We start from the raw sequence: 17,134 nt of genomic DNA on the forward strand, positions 1-17,134 counted from the left end.
AACGTCAAATTCTACCCAAATATAAAAGTAAGAAATACTGGATGGCTAGATACATCAAGCTGCGGTAAGCTAAAAATGTTGTATTGGCAGCAAAAAAGTGCCTTATACTGTATCTATCGTGCAATATGGATGCAGCGGACGTTATTCGAACACCACGCGTCATGTACATTGGAATCCCGATTTGAAACCGCGGGATGAATTCCAGCCTTCCCGCACTAAGATGCGAGCGTGGCGAGTGCAGAAAAACGAATGATAGTGTTCTGGCTGTTAAAAACATGACATTGACACAGTAGCACAGTACTGTACACATTACAATTCATCCATTTTATTGCAAACAAAGAAATAGAATCCATGAAATTCAAACAAAACATCCACGATAAGCGCGGGTGCCTGGGGAGATTGGCTGCGTGGGCATCAGCAGAGAACCCAAAATCGGCGCAGAGATGTGTTTGAATAACGATCGCTGCATTAGTACATCAAACTCGCACTGCCAAAAATAAAGCACTTTTTATCGGCCCCCATTAAAAATGTTGGATCTGATAAAAAAAAAAGAGGCCTAATACCGCATTTTTAGGTAAAAACGGCCATATATCAAGTTCCGATATTTATCAAAATGGGATGAAAACCAGAAATCCTGCAAAAAATATATCATCCACTCCAGGCTAGTGTCAATATGTATGAATACTGCATTAAATATCAAAATTAGTAAAGGAGAAAAATGCCCTTTGTAGATGTGAAGGACAATGGGAAGAAAAACCATGAAAATGTGTGAAAGGGAGATAGCAGAATTAAATATTAAATACAGGATATATGAGGTGGAGTGTGTGCAAAATAAAAGAAAAATAAAGGGGTTATAGAAAAGAAAAAATGGAAATTAAAAAAAACAGAAAAGCATATAAATATGGAGATGTGAATAAATATGAAAATAAAAATAATTATGAAAATGAAAAAAAAATGTATAAATAAAAAAAAAAAATTAAGGATAAAATGTAAATAAAAATGGATGGTGATAGAAAAACAAATGAAATACAAGTGTAATAGAGAATCTCTACATAAATCAGTGATTAACTGAAATCATATGCCAAATACAAGAATACAAATTCTTAAACGCGTTGGTGATCCCACTATTGAAAATCAAACACGATCAGAATCATTTGCAATTTTTTTATGATTGAACATCATTACTAAAATTGAATACAAATTTCTTTGGATTGAAAACTCTGGAATGACGATTCTATACCATCTATCCAAAGTTCATCAAGGTCTGATAGACACTCGGGGTTCATCCATTATCTTTAGTGTGGGGTCGATGACATTCAGCTTGTCCCAATATGTTGACCATTTACTACAAGCATATGTGGTCAAACTCAGGTCATACCTGAAGGACAAGCTGAACATCATCAACTCCATCTCAGGGATTAAATGGAAGGAATAATTTATTTGGGCATCTAGTGATGTGGATGATATGTCACTGGGGTTTTTTGTTTGCCTTCCTCTGGATTAATAAGTATAGATATAGGAAAAAGTATCTGTTGTCTAAATTTAGTATAGGTAGAACTTGATGGACATGTCTTTTTTCAACCTAATCTACTATGTTTACAGATGCAGCGTCCGTTATTCGAACATTTCACGCGTTGTATCCTTTTGCTTACTGGGTCACGGTGTGTGATTTCTCAAATATTCTCGCGTTAAAACACGAGATTACTAGTCTTTCGATCGAGTGCAGAAAAGAGCATTTTAGCGTTGTCTGCAAAACCGTTGAGAAACTGAACTGGGCGATCGAGAGTTGTTGACTTAAAAATCTAATTGCAATTTAACCTGTCTTTTATTGCTGAACAGTACTTCAAGTGTGTTTAATTGTAATTTGAAGATTAACGTTATGCGTTCATACAGTATACATGGGAAAGAAGTCCTTTCTGAGGCTCCATAGCCAAAAATAAAAAAATTCAACATCGCCTCTTCTGCCGAATGTAAAATATGTATTCCGCTAATGAGTGTCTCAAATTGGAACCTTGTTGAAACACATATTGTATGCTTTTCATCCCACTTCTGCGCATGCGTGTCCTGAAGTTCCTAATTAAATTACTGTACAGTAAGATACAGTGCATTTCCTCAAGGAGTCGCTAGATACTGTATCTGCTATACAGTAGTACAGTACAACTGCTGTTAGTGTATCTAAATAGTAGCAAACAATTTAATTTTCTAGCTTTATACTGTATTTTGTACATACTGTATTCTGTACAGTATACAGTATCAATGACATTTTTATACATTTAAATGCCTTTAGAACTTTAGGTATAGTACTACTGTAAGTGTCTAGACAGTAAACAAATGAATACACAAACAAGTATATTTACAGAATGAACATTTTTATTTGGACAGGGTAATAAAGGGAAAAATAATGATAATAGAACAAAAAATGTTGTCTCTTCTTCAAAATTTACAATCTTGTATTTTTCTTTTTCGCAATGGCAGGCGCTTCTTCGACATCTGGGTCTGTAAAGAAAGAGAAAATATGCTATATTATCAATCACACTGTACATTATGGTTAAAAAATGCCTACAGTACATCTTCTCTCAAGTTTTCAGCATGATCTACTGTACGCCAAGAGTTACTGATTAATTGTAATTGGCTACTCATACAGGACTTATTCAACCAGTATGTATTAGTGCTGCTACAGTATACCAAGTGTTAGACTTTCAAGTTAGTATTGCCACAACAATGTTACATTCTTGTGGGAAAATTGTTTCTGTTTATCCTCAGCTAAAAGGCTAAAAGGAGCTAAAATGACCATGACACCAGTACAGACTATAATTATACAAAACTGTATTTTCTGCTTTTTTGGGGGGGGGGGGGTGGAAGGAGACAAAGAATGCATGGCTTCGGGTACAGCACTTTACATTAGGACTAGAGGTTTACATTAGGTTTGGGGGTTTGGGGAAAGGGACTTAGCATGCATGGATTGGAGCAATATGTCTTACCTGGCAGTATTGCCAGACAGTTTCCTGCACCAAAGAGGGTTTCTTCCTAAGCATTCTCTCTGCCCAGCTCCAGACGTATAAAATAGAAAATAAGCATTAAACAATGAAATAATTTTAAACAATTAGCTGTCTTTATTTTTAGATTAAACACATTGGCAGTGCATCTATATTTTTAAATAAATGTATAATTAGTAGTAGTCAAAAAGGTCGAAGGACTTCCGGGGAAGAGCCCTTGTATGCATCAAAAGGGCATTGATGCTGTCTATGACGGTTTTCACAAGTTGACTGTTAATATTAAATTAGAGCTTCACTTCTCCATAATTGTTCTCCTTAAATTTGCCGGAAATCCATCTTGTGTTTATTGCCTTCATAATTTACATTTTTGGTCCACTCACTGTACATCTCAAATGTGGTGTTTAAAGATGAACTGGGCATATTTCTGAGGTAGAACACCACATCTGATCTTGTATTTCTCACGGACGCTCGGGTGCAGTTTTCTCAGCATGATGTCTGGGACCAGTACAATCCTGGGTGCTGGAGCGGGTGTGCTTCTGTCAGCAGGCGGGGGTAGATGGTCTGAGAGGATGTTTTCATCCTGTCGTGGCCTTACCGCGGTTGTCATCGCCTCTAACAGAAGTGTGTATTCTGGAGATGGAGGGGGTGAGCGTGGGGGGTCCCGTGGTGCGCTTGGTGTTGGAAGCGTGAAGGTCAAATCAATGGATTGAGAGGGGGCACAGGGGGGGTATGCGGTTCCTCCACAGGAGAATAAGGCGCCCAGGTTACAAGGTACCCTCCTGCTCCTGTGTCGGACATACAAGGGAAGCGACTACAAGCAAATAATAGAGCTCCACGATGTTCCTCTCAAACTTATCCAGATGAACACCCATTCACCTATCCATATTCTCCATGCGCTCCAAAAGACGATCCATCTTGGCCTCCATTCTGCCCCTTCATTGCTCTATGGAGTGGTCAGTCATTTCGATACCACTAAAAACACCCAGCATGAGGGCGACAGAGCTTGATCTTGTGCAAGGAGTGCTGTGGTCATCCAGACGGACATCGGCATGGCTGGGTGCTGGAGGAGGTGACATGGGGCTTCTGGATGAACATCGCGTGGCTGGATGCTATTGGAGGTGAGCAGGGGACCTTGGGACGAACATCGGCGTTGCTGGTTGATGGCAGTGAAAAGTCCGGGACGTTGAATTCGGCTTCGGTGGGTGCAGGAGCACTTCTGGGGCCCGGCCAATTAACTTGATCATGGTCGATTTTGGTTATTTTGTTCTTCACGTACAAAGGGCCAGGCTTCTTTGCCTTGGGAGCCTTCGGAACCTTTTCTTTAGGCACCTTTGGCTTGGAAACAGCTTCCGACTTTCGCTTTCTCGTGGTCGGCACAGCAGAAGAAAGCAGGTTCCTGCATCTGTAGAATTGGGGTTGATCCATGGATGCAGTTGGAAAAATGCACAATTCAGTATATGTACAAGAGCTCGTTCAGACAGATATCAGCTTGTGGGAAGCTACAGTATGCCATTTGTGTCACCTTTTATGCACTGTGTCCCTATTTGAATTGTTTGGCGGGCATGGACACGAGCTGTAGTTGTTAAAAGTGGGCGCACTGAATACTAAACCTGTCAAACGAGGTCCATTACTGTATATGATAAATACATCACCACTTCTGTTGATACAATGCACATTGAATATACTGCACCGACACACTTTATTCGAGCAAATACCCAGTATGTACCTGGCAGATACCTGGAATGCGCCGCTCCTCACCTCTGACAAGCCCCGTTGCGTTTGCCCTTCCAGCCTGGGTTCATGCCTGGCTGACGGGCGGCTGATCTGTTAAATGATAATGATTAGGATTTAATAGGCTGCAATGCTTCGCGTGTCTACCAGATGGCATAAATTCATGAATTGTAATGCAGTATATATATATATATACTGTGCAGTATTGCAGCCAGCGGGAATAAAATGCTTCAATCCCTGCTTGGAAAATACCTCAATGCACTCGGGCAGAAAACAGTCACAAACCTCAATACACCCGGGTATACCCGAATTCGTGGGACTAGCCGAGCTCGAATAAAGTGTGTCGCCAGTGTACATCAAATACACATCGAATATAAAGTCCTGTGAAAAAAAAAGTTCACCCTCTTTGAATTCCATGGTTTTACATATCAGGACATAATAACAATCATCTATTCCTTAGCAGGTCTTAAAATTAGGTAAATACAACCTCAGGTGAACAACAACACATGACATATTACACAGTGTCATGATTTATTTAACAAAAATAAAGCCAAAATGGAGAAGCCATGTGTGAAAAACTAAGTACACCTTATGATTCAATAGCTTGTAGAAACACCTTTAGCAGCAATAACTTGAAGTAATCGTTTTCTGTATGACTTTATTAGTCTCTCACATCGTTGTGACGGAATTTTGGCCCACTCTTCTTTACAACGTTGCTTTAGTTCATTGAGGTTTACGGGCATTTGTTTATGCACAGCTCTCTTAAGGTCCAGCCTCAGCATTTCAATCGGGTTGAGGTCTGGACTTTGACTGGGCCATTGCAACACCGTGATTCTTTTCTTTATCAGCCATTCTGTTGTAGATTTCCTGGTGTACTTGGGATCATTGTCCTGTTGTATGACCCAATTTCGGCCAAGCTTTAGCTGTCGGACAAATGGCCTCACATTTGACTCTAGAATACTTTGGTATACAGAGGAGTTCATGGTCGACTCAATGACTGCAAGGTTCCCAGGTCCTATGGCTGCAAAACAAGCCCAAATTGTCATCCTTCCACCACCGTGCTTGACAGTTGGTATGAGGTGTTTGTGTTGATCTGCTGTGTTTGGTTTTCGCCAAACGTGGCACTGTGCATTATAGCCAAACATCTCCACTTTGGTCTTGTCTGGCCAAAGGACATTCTTCCAGAAGTCTTGTGGTTTGTTCAGATGCAACTTTGCAAACCTAAGCCGTGCTGCCATGTTCTTTTTAGAGAGAAGAGGCTTTCTCCTGGCAACCCTTCCAAACAAACCATACTTGTTCAGTCTTTTTCTAATTGTACTGTCATGAACTTTAACATTTAACATGCTAACTGAGGCCTGTAGAGTCTGAGATGTAACTCTTGGGCTTTTTGCAATTTGTCTGAGAATTGCACGATCTGACTTGGGGTGAATTTGCTGGGACGTCTACTCCTGGGAAGATTGGCAACTGTCTTGAATGTTTTCCACTTTTGAATAATCTTTCTCACTATAGAATGATGGACTTTAAATTGTTTGGAAATGGCCTTATAACCCTTCCCAGATTGATGGGCAGCAACAATTGCTTCTCTAAGATCATTGCTGATGTCTTTCCTCCTTGGCATTGTGTTAACACACACCTGCATGCTTCAGACCAGCAAACTGCCAAAACTTCCAGCTTTTATAGAGGTGGTCACACTTGCTGATGATCAATTAATCAAGGGCATTTGATTAGCAGCACCTGTCTGCTACTTAGCATCTTCATTCCTATGGAAGTTGTAAGGGTTTACTTATTTTTTCACACAGCTTCTCCATTTTGGCTTTATTTTTGTTAAATAAATCATGTCATGTGTTATTGTATTTACCTAATTTTTAGACCAGCTAAGGAACAGATGATTGTTATTATGTCCTGATATGTAAAACCATACACTTCAAAGAGGGTGTACTTTCTTTTCCACACCACTGTAGATCTTTAAAAGTTTGTGAGGATACTCACAGTACATAGACATTTCAATAGCTCTGAATAAGGGGTTACAAATCTTAACCAATTAAGCTCTGGTGATAATTTGACACCAACTGATATTATTGATCCCATCCAACATTTAGAGGATTTTTAAGGGAGAGTGACCCTGATTTTATTAGTGTTCTTTCCATATTTTTCTAGAGGACAGTATTATTGAGCTATTTGTAAAGTTGGTTGAAAAAGAACTGAAATATCTATGTAATACTAGTAAAAACAAAAATCCATTCTTAAATTCTAATTTAAATTCCAGTGAACTACAAAGTATCAAAAACCTCAAAAGTAATCCTAACGTTGTAGTACGGTCGGCAGATAAAGGGGGCGGTTTAGTTCTTCTAAATTTGGTAGATTTTTAGAAAGAGGCGGAAAGAATCCTGTCAGATGAAATTTGCTATAAAAGGTTATTGATGGACCCTACCTTTTAATATCTTATTAAAATCACATTTGATAAAGGCATTAGATATGAGTATTCTGACAAAGGCAGAATTATAATTTTTGTTAATTTCAGCTCCCACTGTCCCTATTTTTTATTATATTCCGAAACTTCATAAATCCCTCACTACACCTCCAGGATGCACTATTATTTCTGGCATTAATTCCATAATATGGACATAGTTGGACCTCTGAAGATCCCTAGCTGGACCAGTGTAACGCGTAGCTCACCACAAACGAAGCGCAACCGCGGTGCTGAGGTAGGGAATTGGTTAACGCCGACACACATAGCCAAGCGGGCGCGCTTAGGATGTAGAGTAGTCGTGCAAGCCAGGTCAAGATTATAGATTGGAGAATAGTAGTAAGTAGCGGTTCGTCAGGGTGCGTAGCCAGGTTCAGGATAGGAGAGTATCGGATCGTTGTAATACTTAGCCAAGGTCAGGACTGGAGAAAGGAGAATGGTCGTTCGTAGCCGGATCAGGAGAGGAGAGGTGCAGAGTCCAAGAGATTTGCAGGGTTAGGCAACAAGAGGTTACAGCAAGGCAAGGTCACAGGAACTGGAATGCAGCAAGGCACGGCGTCACACTAGACTATGCTCAGCAATGAGAGTATGCAGCAGGAAGGTATAAAAAGGAAGAGCCTCCAATAGCCAGCAAGGGCGGAACCAGGAAGTAGACGACAATAGGCTGCTGGTGCACAGAGGTGCGCCCTATGATGCAGCCTAATCAGGGATGGGGGAAGAACCGATCGCGAGCTGACCAGCACGCGTCACGGAGGTCGGGGGCGGATCCTAAGACGCACGTCACTCCCACGCCGGTCCTGTCTATCATTAGAGCTGGGGCGAGCTTGGAACGCGCGTCAGCGGAGAGGCTGGATGAGCGCACCCGTCGTGCCTCAGAGCGGGGGGCAGAGACCCAACCCGCAAGAGGAGAGTCAAGACGCACAAGATCCGCACGCGCGTAAAGGGACCACGAGACATTGCATCCTGCGTGTCAGTCACGGAAGGGTTGTTGAGGTGAGGAGACAGTCTGTGACTGCCAGGATGGCGAATCCTCACAGTACCCCCCCCCCCTCCTTTAGGAGCATCCCCCGGGCGACTCCACGATGGTTTATCAGGGAATTTGGAATGAAAAATGCAAACCAGTCTGGCTGCGTGGACCCGATGACTCGGAATCCAGGATCTTTCCTCCGGACCGAAACCTCTCCAATGCACCAGATAATGCAGAGATCCTCTGGAGATCTTCAAATCAAGAATAGATTGAATCTCATACTCAGGTTGGCCTTGAACCATATGAGGAGAAGTGGAGGGAACCGGAACTGAAAAGGTATTCTGGACCACAGGTTTGAGGAGTGAAACATGAAACACGGAAGGGATCCTCATGGAAGATGGGAGAGCGAGCCGATACGCAACCGGATTGATCGTCTCGGAAAAAGAGAAGGGGCCAAGAAATCTGGGTGCGAATTTCATAGAGGAGACTTTCAGCCTGATATTCCTGGATGACAACTGGACCTTGTCGCCAGGTTTAAGGTCCAAAGCAGGTCTGCGGTGGCGATCTGCCCGATTCTTCTGCCTATTGACTGCTTGCCTGATGTCAACCTGAATCCTTTTCCACAAGTCTTGTAATATTTTGATTCTGTCATCTGTTGCTGAGACCCCTGAGGTAGGTAGAACAAGAGGAAGAGTAGATGGGTTGAAACCGTAATTTACGAAGAAAGGAGACTCCAGGGTTGAACTACTCCATGCGTTGTTGTGGGCGAATTCTGCCCAGGGTAAGAGTTCAGCCCAGTCATCTTGGGAGTCCGATATAAACGTACGTAGATACTGTTCGAGGGACTGATTGGTCCTCTCCGTTAGACCATTAGTCTGTGGGTGGTATCCCGATGAGAAATGGAGGGTGATACATAGCTCGAGACAAAACGAGCGCTAGAAACAGGAAATAAATTGCGAGCCTCTATCTGAAACAATTACCAAGGGTTCTCAGGCAACATGCGCCTTCAATGTAAAGCAAGTTCTTATGATCTGTGAGGATGATTATCGGATCTTCGGTACCCTCCAGCAGATTTCTCCATTCTTCGAGGGCCAATTTCATGGCTAAGAGTTCCTGGTTCCCGACATCGTAGTTGCATTGGGCCGGATATTTTTTTCTGAAAAGAAAGCACATGGATGCAACCTGGATAAAGAATTCTTCCTTTGAGACAGAACAGCGCCTACACCCACATCAGAAGCGTCAACCTCAAGGGTATAAGGAAGTTTAGGATCGGGATGAATAAGAATAGGGGCGGACACAAAGGCCTTCTTGAGACGGGCAAAAGACTTAAGTGCAACAGCGGGCCAGGAAGCAGGGTCCGCTCCTTTCTTTGTTAATTCCGTAATTGGAGCCACTAAGGAAGAGACATTTTGGATGAACCTACGATAATAATTAGAAAATCCAAGAAACCGCTGTACTGCTTTAAGTGTAATCGGTTGTGGCCAATCTAGGACTGCTTTGACCTTGGCAGGATCCATGGTGAGGCCGGTATCTGAAATGATGGACCCTAGGAAAATGGTAGATGTTTGATGAAAATGACATTTCTCCAGTTTGGCAAAAAGTTTGTTCTTGTTTAAGCGAAGGAGCAATTGTTTCACGTGAGATGTGTTCCTGTCTGGATTTAGAGAATATTAATATGTCATCGAGGTAGACAATTACAAAGGAGTTAAGAAGATCCCTGAAAACTTCATTTACGAAATCCTGAAACATGGCTGGGGCATTGCACAGACCGAAAGGCATGACCAAGTACTCATAATGTCTATCTCTTCTGTTGAAAGAAGTCTTCCATTCAACACCCTGACGGATCCTAACAAGATTATAGGCACCTCGTAAATCCAATTTAGAAAAAATACTAGCTCCATGTAATCGATCATACAGTTCAGAAATGAGATGCAAAGGGTAGCGGTTTCTGACGGTGATTTTGTTGAGAGACCGATAGTCTATGCAAGGGCATAAGGTTCCGTCCTTTTTCTTCACAAAGAAAAACCCTGCGCCTGCGGGAGAGGTGGACTTACGTATAAATCCCTTCTGTAAGTTCTTTGCAATATATTCCTTCATTGCCTCGGTTTCAGGCATAGACAGCGGATAGGAAGTCCCTCTAGGAGGTGTGGTGCCTGGAAGTAGATCAATGGGACAATCGAACGGACGGTGAGGGGGAAGAACCTCCGATCTGACCTTATCGAAGACGTCCCGGAACTCAGCGTACTCTTCTGGCAATTGTACCTTCTCCTTCTCCTCAGACACGGTGGCACACCCAATGCTACTTGCTTAAAGGATGCAGTTCTTATGGCAAAAGGGGCTCCATTGAATGGGTTCCTTATTGAGCCAATCCACCCGAGGTTTGTGTATCTGTAGCCAGGGTAGCCCGAGGATCACGCTGATGGAAGGAGTGTGGATAACATTGAATTGGATCTTTTCCAGGTGTGTATTTTGTACCTTGAGTTGAAGCACCTCTGTCTCCAAGGAGATAAACGCCGGCTGCAGAGGTCTTCCGTCAATGGCTTCAAGAGCGATGGGCTTCTTTCTGCGCCTGGTCGGAACTAGATGGCGTTCTGCGAAAGCTTGACCTATGAAGTTTCCTCCGGAACTTGAATCGAGGAAAGCAAGCGTAGATACTTGGAAGCCCTCCCAATAGAGAGTAATGGGGATAAGAATGTGAGAAGGGTTCTCAGCAGAGATAGGGGAGAGAAAAAGTGTTCTCAATGAAACTCCCCCGGTCTCATGGGAACTTTGCGTTTCCCGACTTTTGGGGACAGAAATATGCAAAATGTCCAGCAACACCGCAGTAAAGGCATAGACCGGCATTCTTGTGTCGTAATTTCTCAGATTTGGAGAGACTAGTACCCCCTAATTGCATAGGCTCGGACGTATCTGGGAGAGAAATCTCAGACTGGCTCACCTGACCTGGATTAATCCAGGATGGGATGACACGATGATGAGCCTTCTCTGATCTCCTCTCCAGGAGGCGACGATCTACTTTAATACAGGCGGCAATAAATTCCTCCAAATCAGTAGCACCGTCATAGGTTGCCAGCTAATCTTTGAAGGCTTCAGATAATCCTTGCCAAAAGGCCGTGGCCAAAGCTTCGTTGTTCCAGTCGTTTCAGCAGCTATAGTTCTAAACTTGAGTGCGTATTTGGCGACTGGACGATTGCGTTTAGAAACATGAAAAAGTGCAGAGGAAGCACATACCTTACGACCGGTTGTACCAAACACTTTCCGGAACTCCCGGGCAAAGGCTCCGATATCCTGTGTGAGGTCGGATCTTCGTTCCCAGATGGGAGAGGCCCAGGCAAGAATGTCATCTATCAGAGGAGAAACCATATATGTCAGCGTGAATGATTAATTTCAAATTGTATAAAGCATTGATTCAGAAACCCCCTGCATTCGTGAGGGTCACCCCCATAGCGGCTGGGGGCAGGTAAACAAGGTTCTAGGGCACAAGGCAAAGCTGGAGTAGTGAAGAGATCAGGAACAGCATGTGTAAGAGGCGGACGCGGTTCCAGTAGGATGCGAGAAAGAGAGCGAAAGTCCTCCTGAAGGGAGAGCATGGTATGCTCACTACCCACAATTTTTTCCTCTAGGGTAGACAAGTAGCTTGCGTGTGTGCGCAGGATTCTTCCTACATCAGTGGGGTCGAAGTTTGTGTGGCTGAGCAGACTGTAACGTGTAGCTCACCACAAACGAAGCGCGACCTCGGTGCTGAGGTAGGAAATTAGTTAACGCCGACCCACAGCCACGCAAGCACGCTTAGGATGTAGATTAGTCATGCATGCCAGGTCAGGATTATAGATTGTAGAATAGTAGTAAGTACTTGCCAGGTCAGGATTGGAGAGTTGCGAATCGTCAGGGTGCTTAGTCAAGTTCAGGATTGGAGAGTAGCGGATTGTCGGCGTACGTAGCTAGGTTCAGGATAGGAGAGTATCGGATCGTTAGAGAATTTAGCCAAGGTCAAGACTGGAGACAGGAGAATGGTCGTCCGTAGCCAGATCAGGAGAGGAGAGGTGCGGAGTCCAAGAGATTTGCAAGGTCAGGCAACAAGAGGTTACAAGCAAGGCAAGGCAAGGTCACAGGAACTGGAATGCAGCAAGGCACGGCGTCACACTAGACTATGCTCAGCAATGAGACTATGCAGCAGGAAGGTAATAAAAGGAAGAGCCTCCGATAGCCAGCCAGGGCGGAACCAGGAAGTAGACTACAATAGGCTGCTGGTGCACAGAGGTGTGCCCTATAATGCAGCCTAATCAAGGATGGGGCAGAACCGATCACGCGCTGACCCACGCGCTGACCCACGCGCGTCACGGCGGTCAGGGGGAGAAGCTTGAGACACACGTCACTCCCACGCTGGTCCTGTCTATCATTAAATCGGGGACGGAGCTTTGAACACGCGTCAGCGGGGAGGCTGGAAGAGCGCACCTGTCGTGCCTCAGAGCGGGGGGCAGGAGGAGAGTCAGGACGCACAAGATCCGCACGCGCGTAACGGGACCACGAGACAGCACATCCTGTGTGTCAGTCATGGAAGGGTTGTTGAGGTGAGGAGACGGTCTGCGACCGCCAGGATGGCGAATCCTCACAACCAGCAAGCGTTGCATACTCACGGTGGTGGATTTTGTCATTGCCATTTTGCCCTGAGGCTGTAGCAATGGCCACCATTGAGGCAAGTGCAGTAGCAAAGGGCTTTAAATGTGAATTTATTCTAGAGTAGGGTTTCCGAGTGAGATTCTCACTGATCAAGGGTCACAATTCATGTCAGAATTGTTAAAGTGTCTCTGGGATTCCTTACGGGGTGAAGCACCAGCGCTCGCCCCCTTACCACCTCCCAGACAAACGGTTTATGTGAGAGGTTCAATGGTACCCTGAAGCAGATGCTTCGGGCATTTATAGAGGCTGAAGGAAAAGACTGGGAGATTCATTTGCAGCACTTGGTGTTTGGCTACCGAGAGGTACCGCAAGAGTCCACTGAATTCTATCCCTTTTATATGGTCGTAGGGTATCGGGACCTCTTAACCTATTCCGTGAGGGATGGGGAGACTACCAATATGGATGCTTCTGTGCTTCAGTATCTGGTAGATCTCAGGGACCGGTTGGCGCAGGCTTACCTCAGGGAGGCTCAGACCAAGCAGAAGACTTGGTATGACCAGCATCCCCGTAGTAGAGAATTCATCCCTGGGCAGCAAGTGCTGGTTCTGAAGCCCACTCGGCAGAACAAACAGATGGCTGCCTGGTCTGGATCGTATACGGTACTCAGGAGGATGAAAGAGTGCAACTATGTTGTACAGTTAGATGGACAGACAGGAAGAAATAGGACTAATCATATTGATATGCTTAAGGAGTATTTTCAACAGAGTGTGGCATCAGTGATGGCTACCTGTAGCCCACTGATGGGGGACTCGGCAAGCCAAGCTGTGCCAGACCTCCTAGGGGAGTCTATGGCAGGGGGGCACAGTAGAGCAGGTTGAGATAGGGTCTCAGCTCAGTGCACACCAGAGTGCAGGCAAAGGCTATGTTAGAGTAGCATAGGGTCTTGTTCACGGATAAGCTATGCAGGACACATATTACTGATCACCCAGTGCTCACCGGGGATTAGAGACCTCTGCATAAGCATGTCTATCGGGTATCTGCAGAGGTGAAGGGGATGATAGAAAAAGAAGTAGAACAGATGCTGGCCCTAGGGGTAATACTCCCATCCCAGAGCCCTTGGGGTTGCCCGGTAGTCCTCGTGCCCAAGAAGGATGGAACCACTCAGTTCTGTGTGGACTACCGGCAGCTCAATGCTCAGATGGTGTCAGGTGCTTATCCCATGCCCTGTATGGATGAGCTCTTAGATGAGCTCAAGCCTGTATTTGTTACCTCAGATCCGAGTATTGGGGTTCAAGAGTGTCAGCTCTTGAGCCCAGCAACTGTAAATGCATAATCTGTAAAATATGTTAGTAAAGAATTGATGTGTTTATGCCTTTCCAGGGATGCCAGCAAGCAGGGATTGCTACGGTATGAGTTTCAAGGGGGATTTTGCAGAGAGATTGTCAGAATGTACCTAGGTAGTTGGGGTCCGGAGTTGTCAGTTCCCCTAAAAATGTACCCGAGAATCACGCTTGGTTCTCGGATAAATATAGGCACATTGTTCCGGCAATATCTCCACTTGAAAATGCTTGTGCGACTCACCAATAGGATTACCTGCATTAGCACAGCCCAGAAAGGTAAATGGGGCAAAGGGAAACAAAGTGTCCCTTTAACTATGAGGGTGCCTAGGTTAAGGGGGATACCCAGTTAATGCCCAGGTAGCCCAGAACCTATATTGGGGTTCATAGGCACTCCAACCATAATTATAAGGTTGTGAGGTGGACTCTCAGAGTCCAGTCCAAGTCTCTTAGGGCTGTGATATAGTGCGCACGTGTCAATAATAATTGCAGGGTATGACCCTGCAGTTGCTATACTTCAGACACGCGCTCACGGCCGTGAGCGTTGGCGCGGCAGATCTGGGAAAATACAAGAAATGTGTATTTTAGCGCTGCTGACGCGCTGCGATCGGCCTGCTGCTGTGATGTCAGAGCCACACCCCCTAGCCGCACACGCCACCGCATGCGCTATATTAACTAAATGCGCACCCATGTGCACGCGCAGTGCCGGACACGCACACCAGTGTGCACTATATAACAAGCCTTAGGCTGCGCTTATAGTGCTGGTGACGGCGACAGCGACGCAATATCGTGTCAAAACAAATGCACAACGTGACGGCGCAACGGCTTGGTCGCGATCGCTGGAAGTCATCTCAATTTGATTTTTCCAGCGACCGTAGCCTGACGTCGCCATCGCCGGCACTATAAGCATAGCCTTAGATAGTGTGTGGGTTTAAGGAATCGGGGAACAGTCCTTTGCGGCGTGTTCCCTCCTTACCTGCTGCCGCCGCGGCCACTGTTCCTGCCCATGCCCGCTCCCCTCTCATTACAGAGCGCGCGCACCCGCAGCTTTTCTAGCTGCCGCATGGAACCTGATCCCACCTTCGCACGCGTCACGCATCTCTCACACGCGATGATGTGCGACGATCCCCAGCTGCGTGGCAAGTCTCTCTTCCCTGCAGCCTAATCAAGCTCCGCTGGGGCCGTGCCTCCGCTCCGCCCCCTGTCCCCATTGGTCCGTCCTGTCTTTAAATACTTCCTGCTTCCTCACATGCTTTGCTCAGCATAATTCCATGTAGCTTCGTGAAGCTCACTTCTGTTGTGCAGTGCTCTGTTTTGTTTGCAGTTAACCTCTTGTGTACCGACTCGGCTTGTTTGTGGACCTGACATTTACCTCCTGACATGCTTTCCTATGACTCCAAGTGGAGCATAGCATGTATACATAGTGATATAAAATGGAACCCAACTGCCAACATCCTGCTACAGGTCAAGGGTTAGGAGACCAGGCTAGAAGTAGGAGTCGCTCCTTGGCTCCCTCCTCCAGTCGTGCTGGGCCAGGAATGGCCTTTTTCTCCAGTTTACAAGCTCCCTCCAAGGAGGAGCCACTTTCTCTTATAAAGGAGAAGCCAAAGAAACAGTTCCCCTTCTCTGCTGAGTTATTCCCCAGTAAACACCGGGTTCCGAAATCTTGGAAGCAAAGAAGCTGTGACAAACAGGACTGGTTACAAAAATATGGGACTCAAAGTAACCATACTAATAGCAAGAAGTCACAGATAATGACTGGGAATGGCCAGAAGTAGGGAGAGACAGAGCATGGAGATTCACTGGAACTGTTTCTCCCTGATTTTAGCCAGAGGCAGAGAGAGGACCTAGTCCTTGACAGACAGTATGAGAAAGTGGTAAAAATTGATGACAGTGTATTGACTGCACAAGGTGTAATGGTGATCCCTCATTTTGAATTGCTGAATGATATTCTGTCTAGGGGGAACTAGCATACACAAACAGGGGAGATCACCAGACAAAGCTTGTTTCCTAAGGTGTTTGTAAAAGCTGTCTTCACCCTAGCCTATACTATCCCTTGTGGTGGTCACCTCAGTAGAGACAAAACCATGAACCATATTTCGTCTCGGTTCTATTGGCCAGGGATGCATAATGATATTGTCAAAATTGGTACGTGTGACAGAGTCACTGTCCTTATTGACTAAAGAGCTAGCAGAGTGGATTGGATCCAGTATGCAGGAGGTTAAGTTTCTCTCTGTGAGCTTGCTGCACCTGCAGCTAATTAAGCAGGAAGGACTCCTGAGACACTGAAGGTTTTAAAAGGCAGGAAGTAGCCTGCACAAAGGGAGTTAGCTTTTCCCCAGGAGGGTAGAGAGGCTTCTCCCCAGCTGGGACCCCAACCCTCGATAAAAGATTGTGACGAGCTGGACACAGACTGCTCCCTGGAACCGGCGTTCCTGAAGGATTGAAGTAGTGACACAAAGACCCTGGGATAGGAATCCTCCACAAACAGATAAGCCATAAAAAAACACTCTTCTATGTGAAAAGTCTGTTTGCTACTGCGATTTTGACAAGAGACTTTGTTATTGTACTTTGTTTGTGGAGCACCTGTTTTGGGGGCAGATAATCAGATTAGCTGGCTGCCCGGTAGATAGGGCTGAAGAAGTTGAGTTAGTTTTCCTAACGGGAATAGCAGTTTATTTCACGTTTTATTTTGCCTTAAAGCGACAGTACCCTGATGGTTATTTGGCCGGTGGACAATTAAACCATTGTAGTTAAAGTTTCATACCGTGTCTAGCATCTTACTGACCCTGCCGTGAGCCTGTCCACAGGTGGTGTCAGAAGTGGGACGCTACGCCTTTGTGGGTCAGTGGATGAAGATGAGTTAAGTTCATGTACCCAAACAGAAAACCAAAAAACATTTTTGCTGAAGCAAGTGAATTTGCAGCTAGCAAGTGCTGAGTGTAAACTTTGCCCCGTCGGGCATGAAAGGATTGCAGTGCTGTGTAAAGCAAACGCCATAAGCAAAGTATTGAGT

General features: G+C 45.1%; 1 protein-coding gene across 1 annotated transcript in view; it reads right to left on the reverse strand.

The window, feature by feature from the left end:
* FYCO1 (FYVE and coiled-coil domain autophagy adaptor 1) overlaps window positions 1–17,134 on the reverse strand; it is a 778,329-nt gene that overhangs the window by 649,316 nt on the left and 111,879 nt on the right. The window lies entirely within an intron of this gene.

The sequence above is a fragment of the Ascaphus truei genome, chromosome 2 (genome assembly GCF_040206685.1).
Source record: "Ascaphus truei isolate aAscTru1 chromosome 2, aAscTru1.hap1, whole genome shotgun sequence".
Classification (NCBI taxonomy): Eukaryota; Metazoa; Chordata; class Amphibia; order Anura; family Ascaphidae; genus Ascaphus; species Ascaphus truei.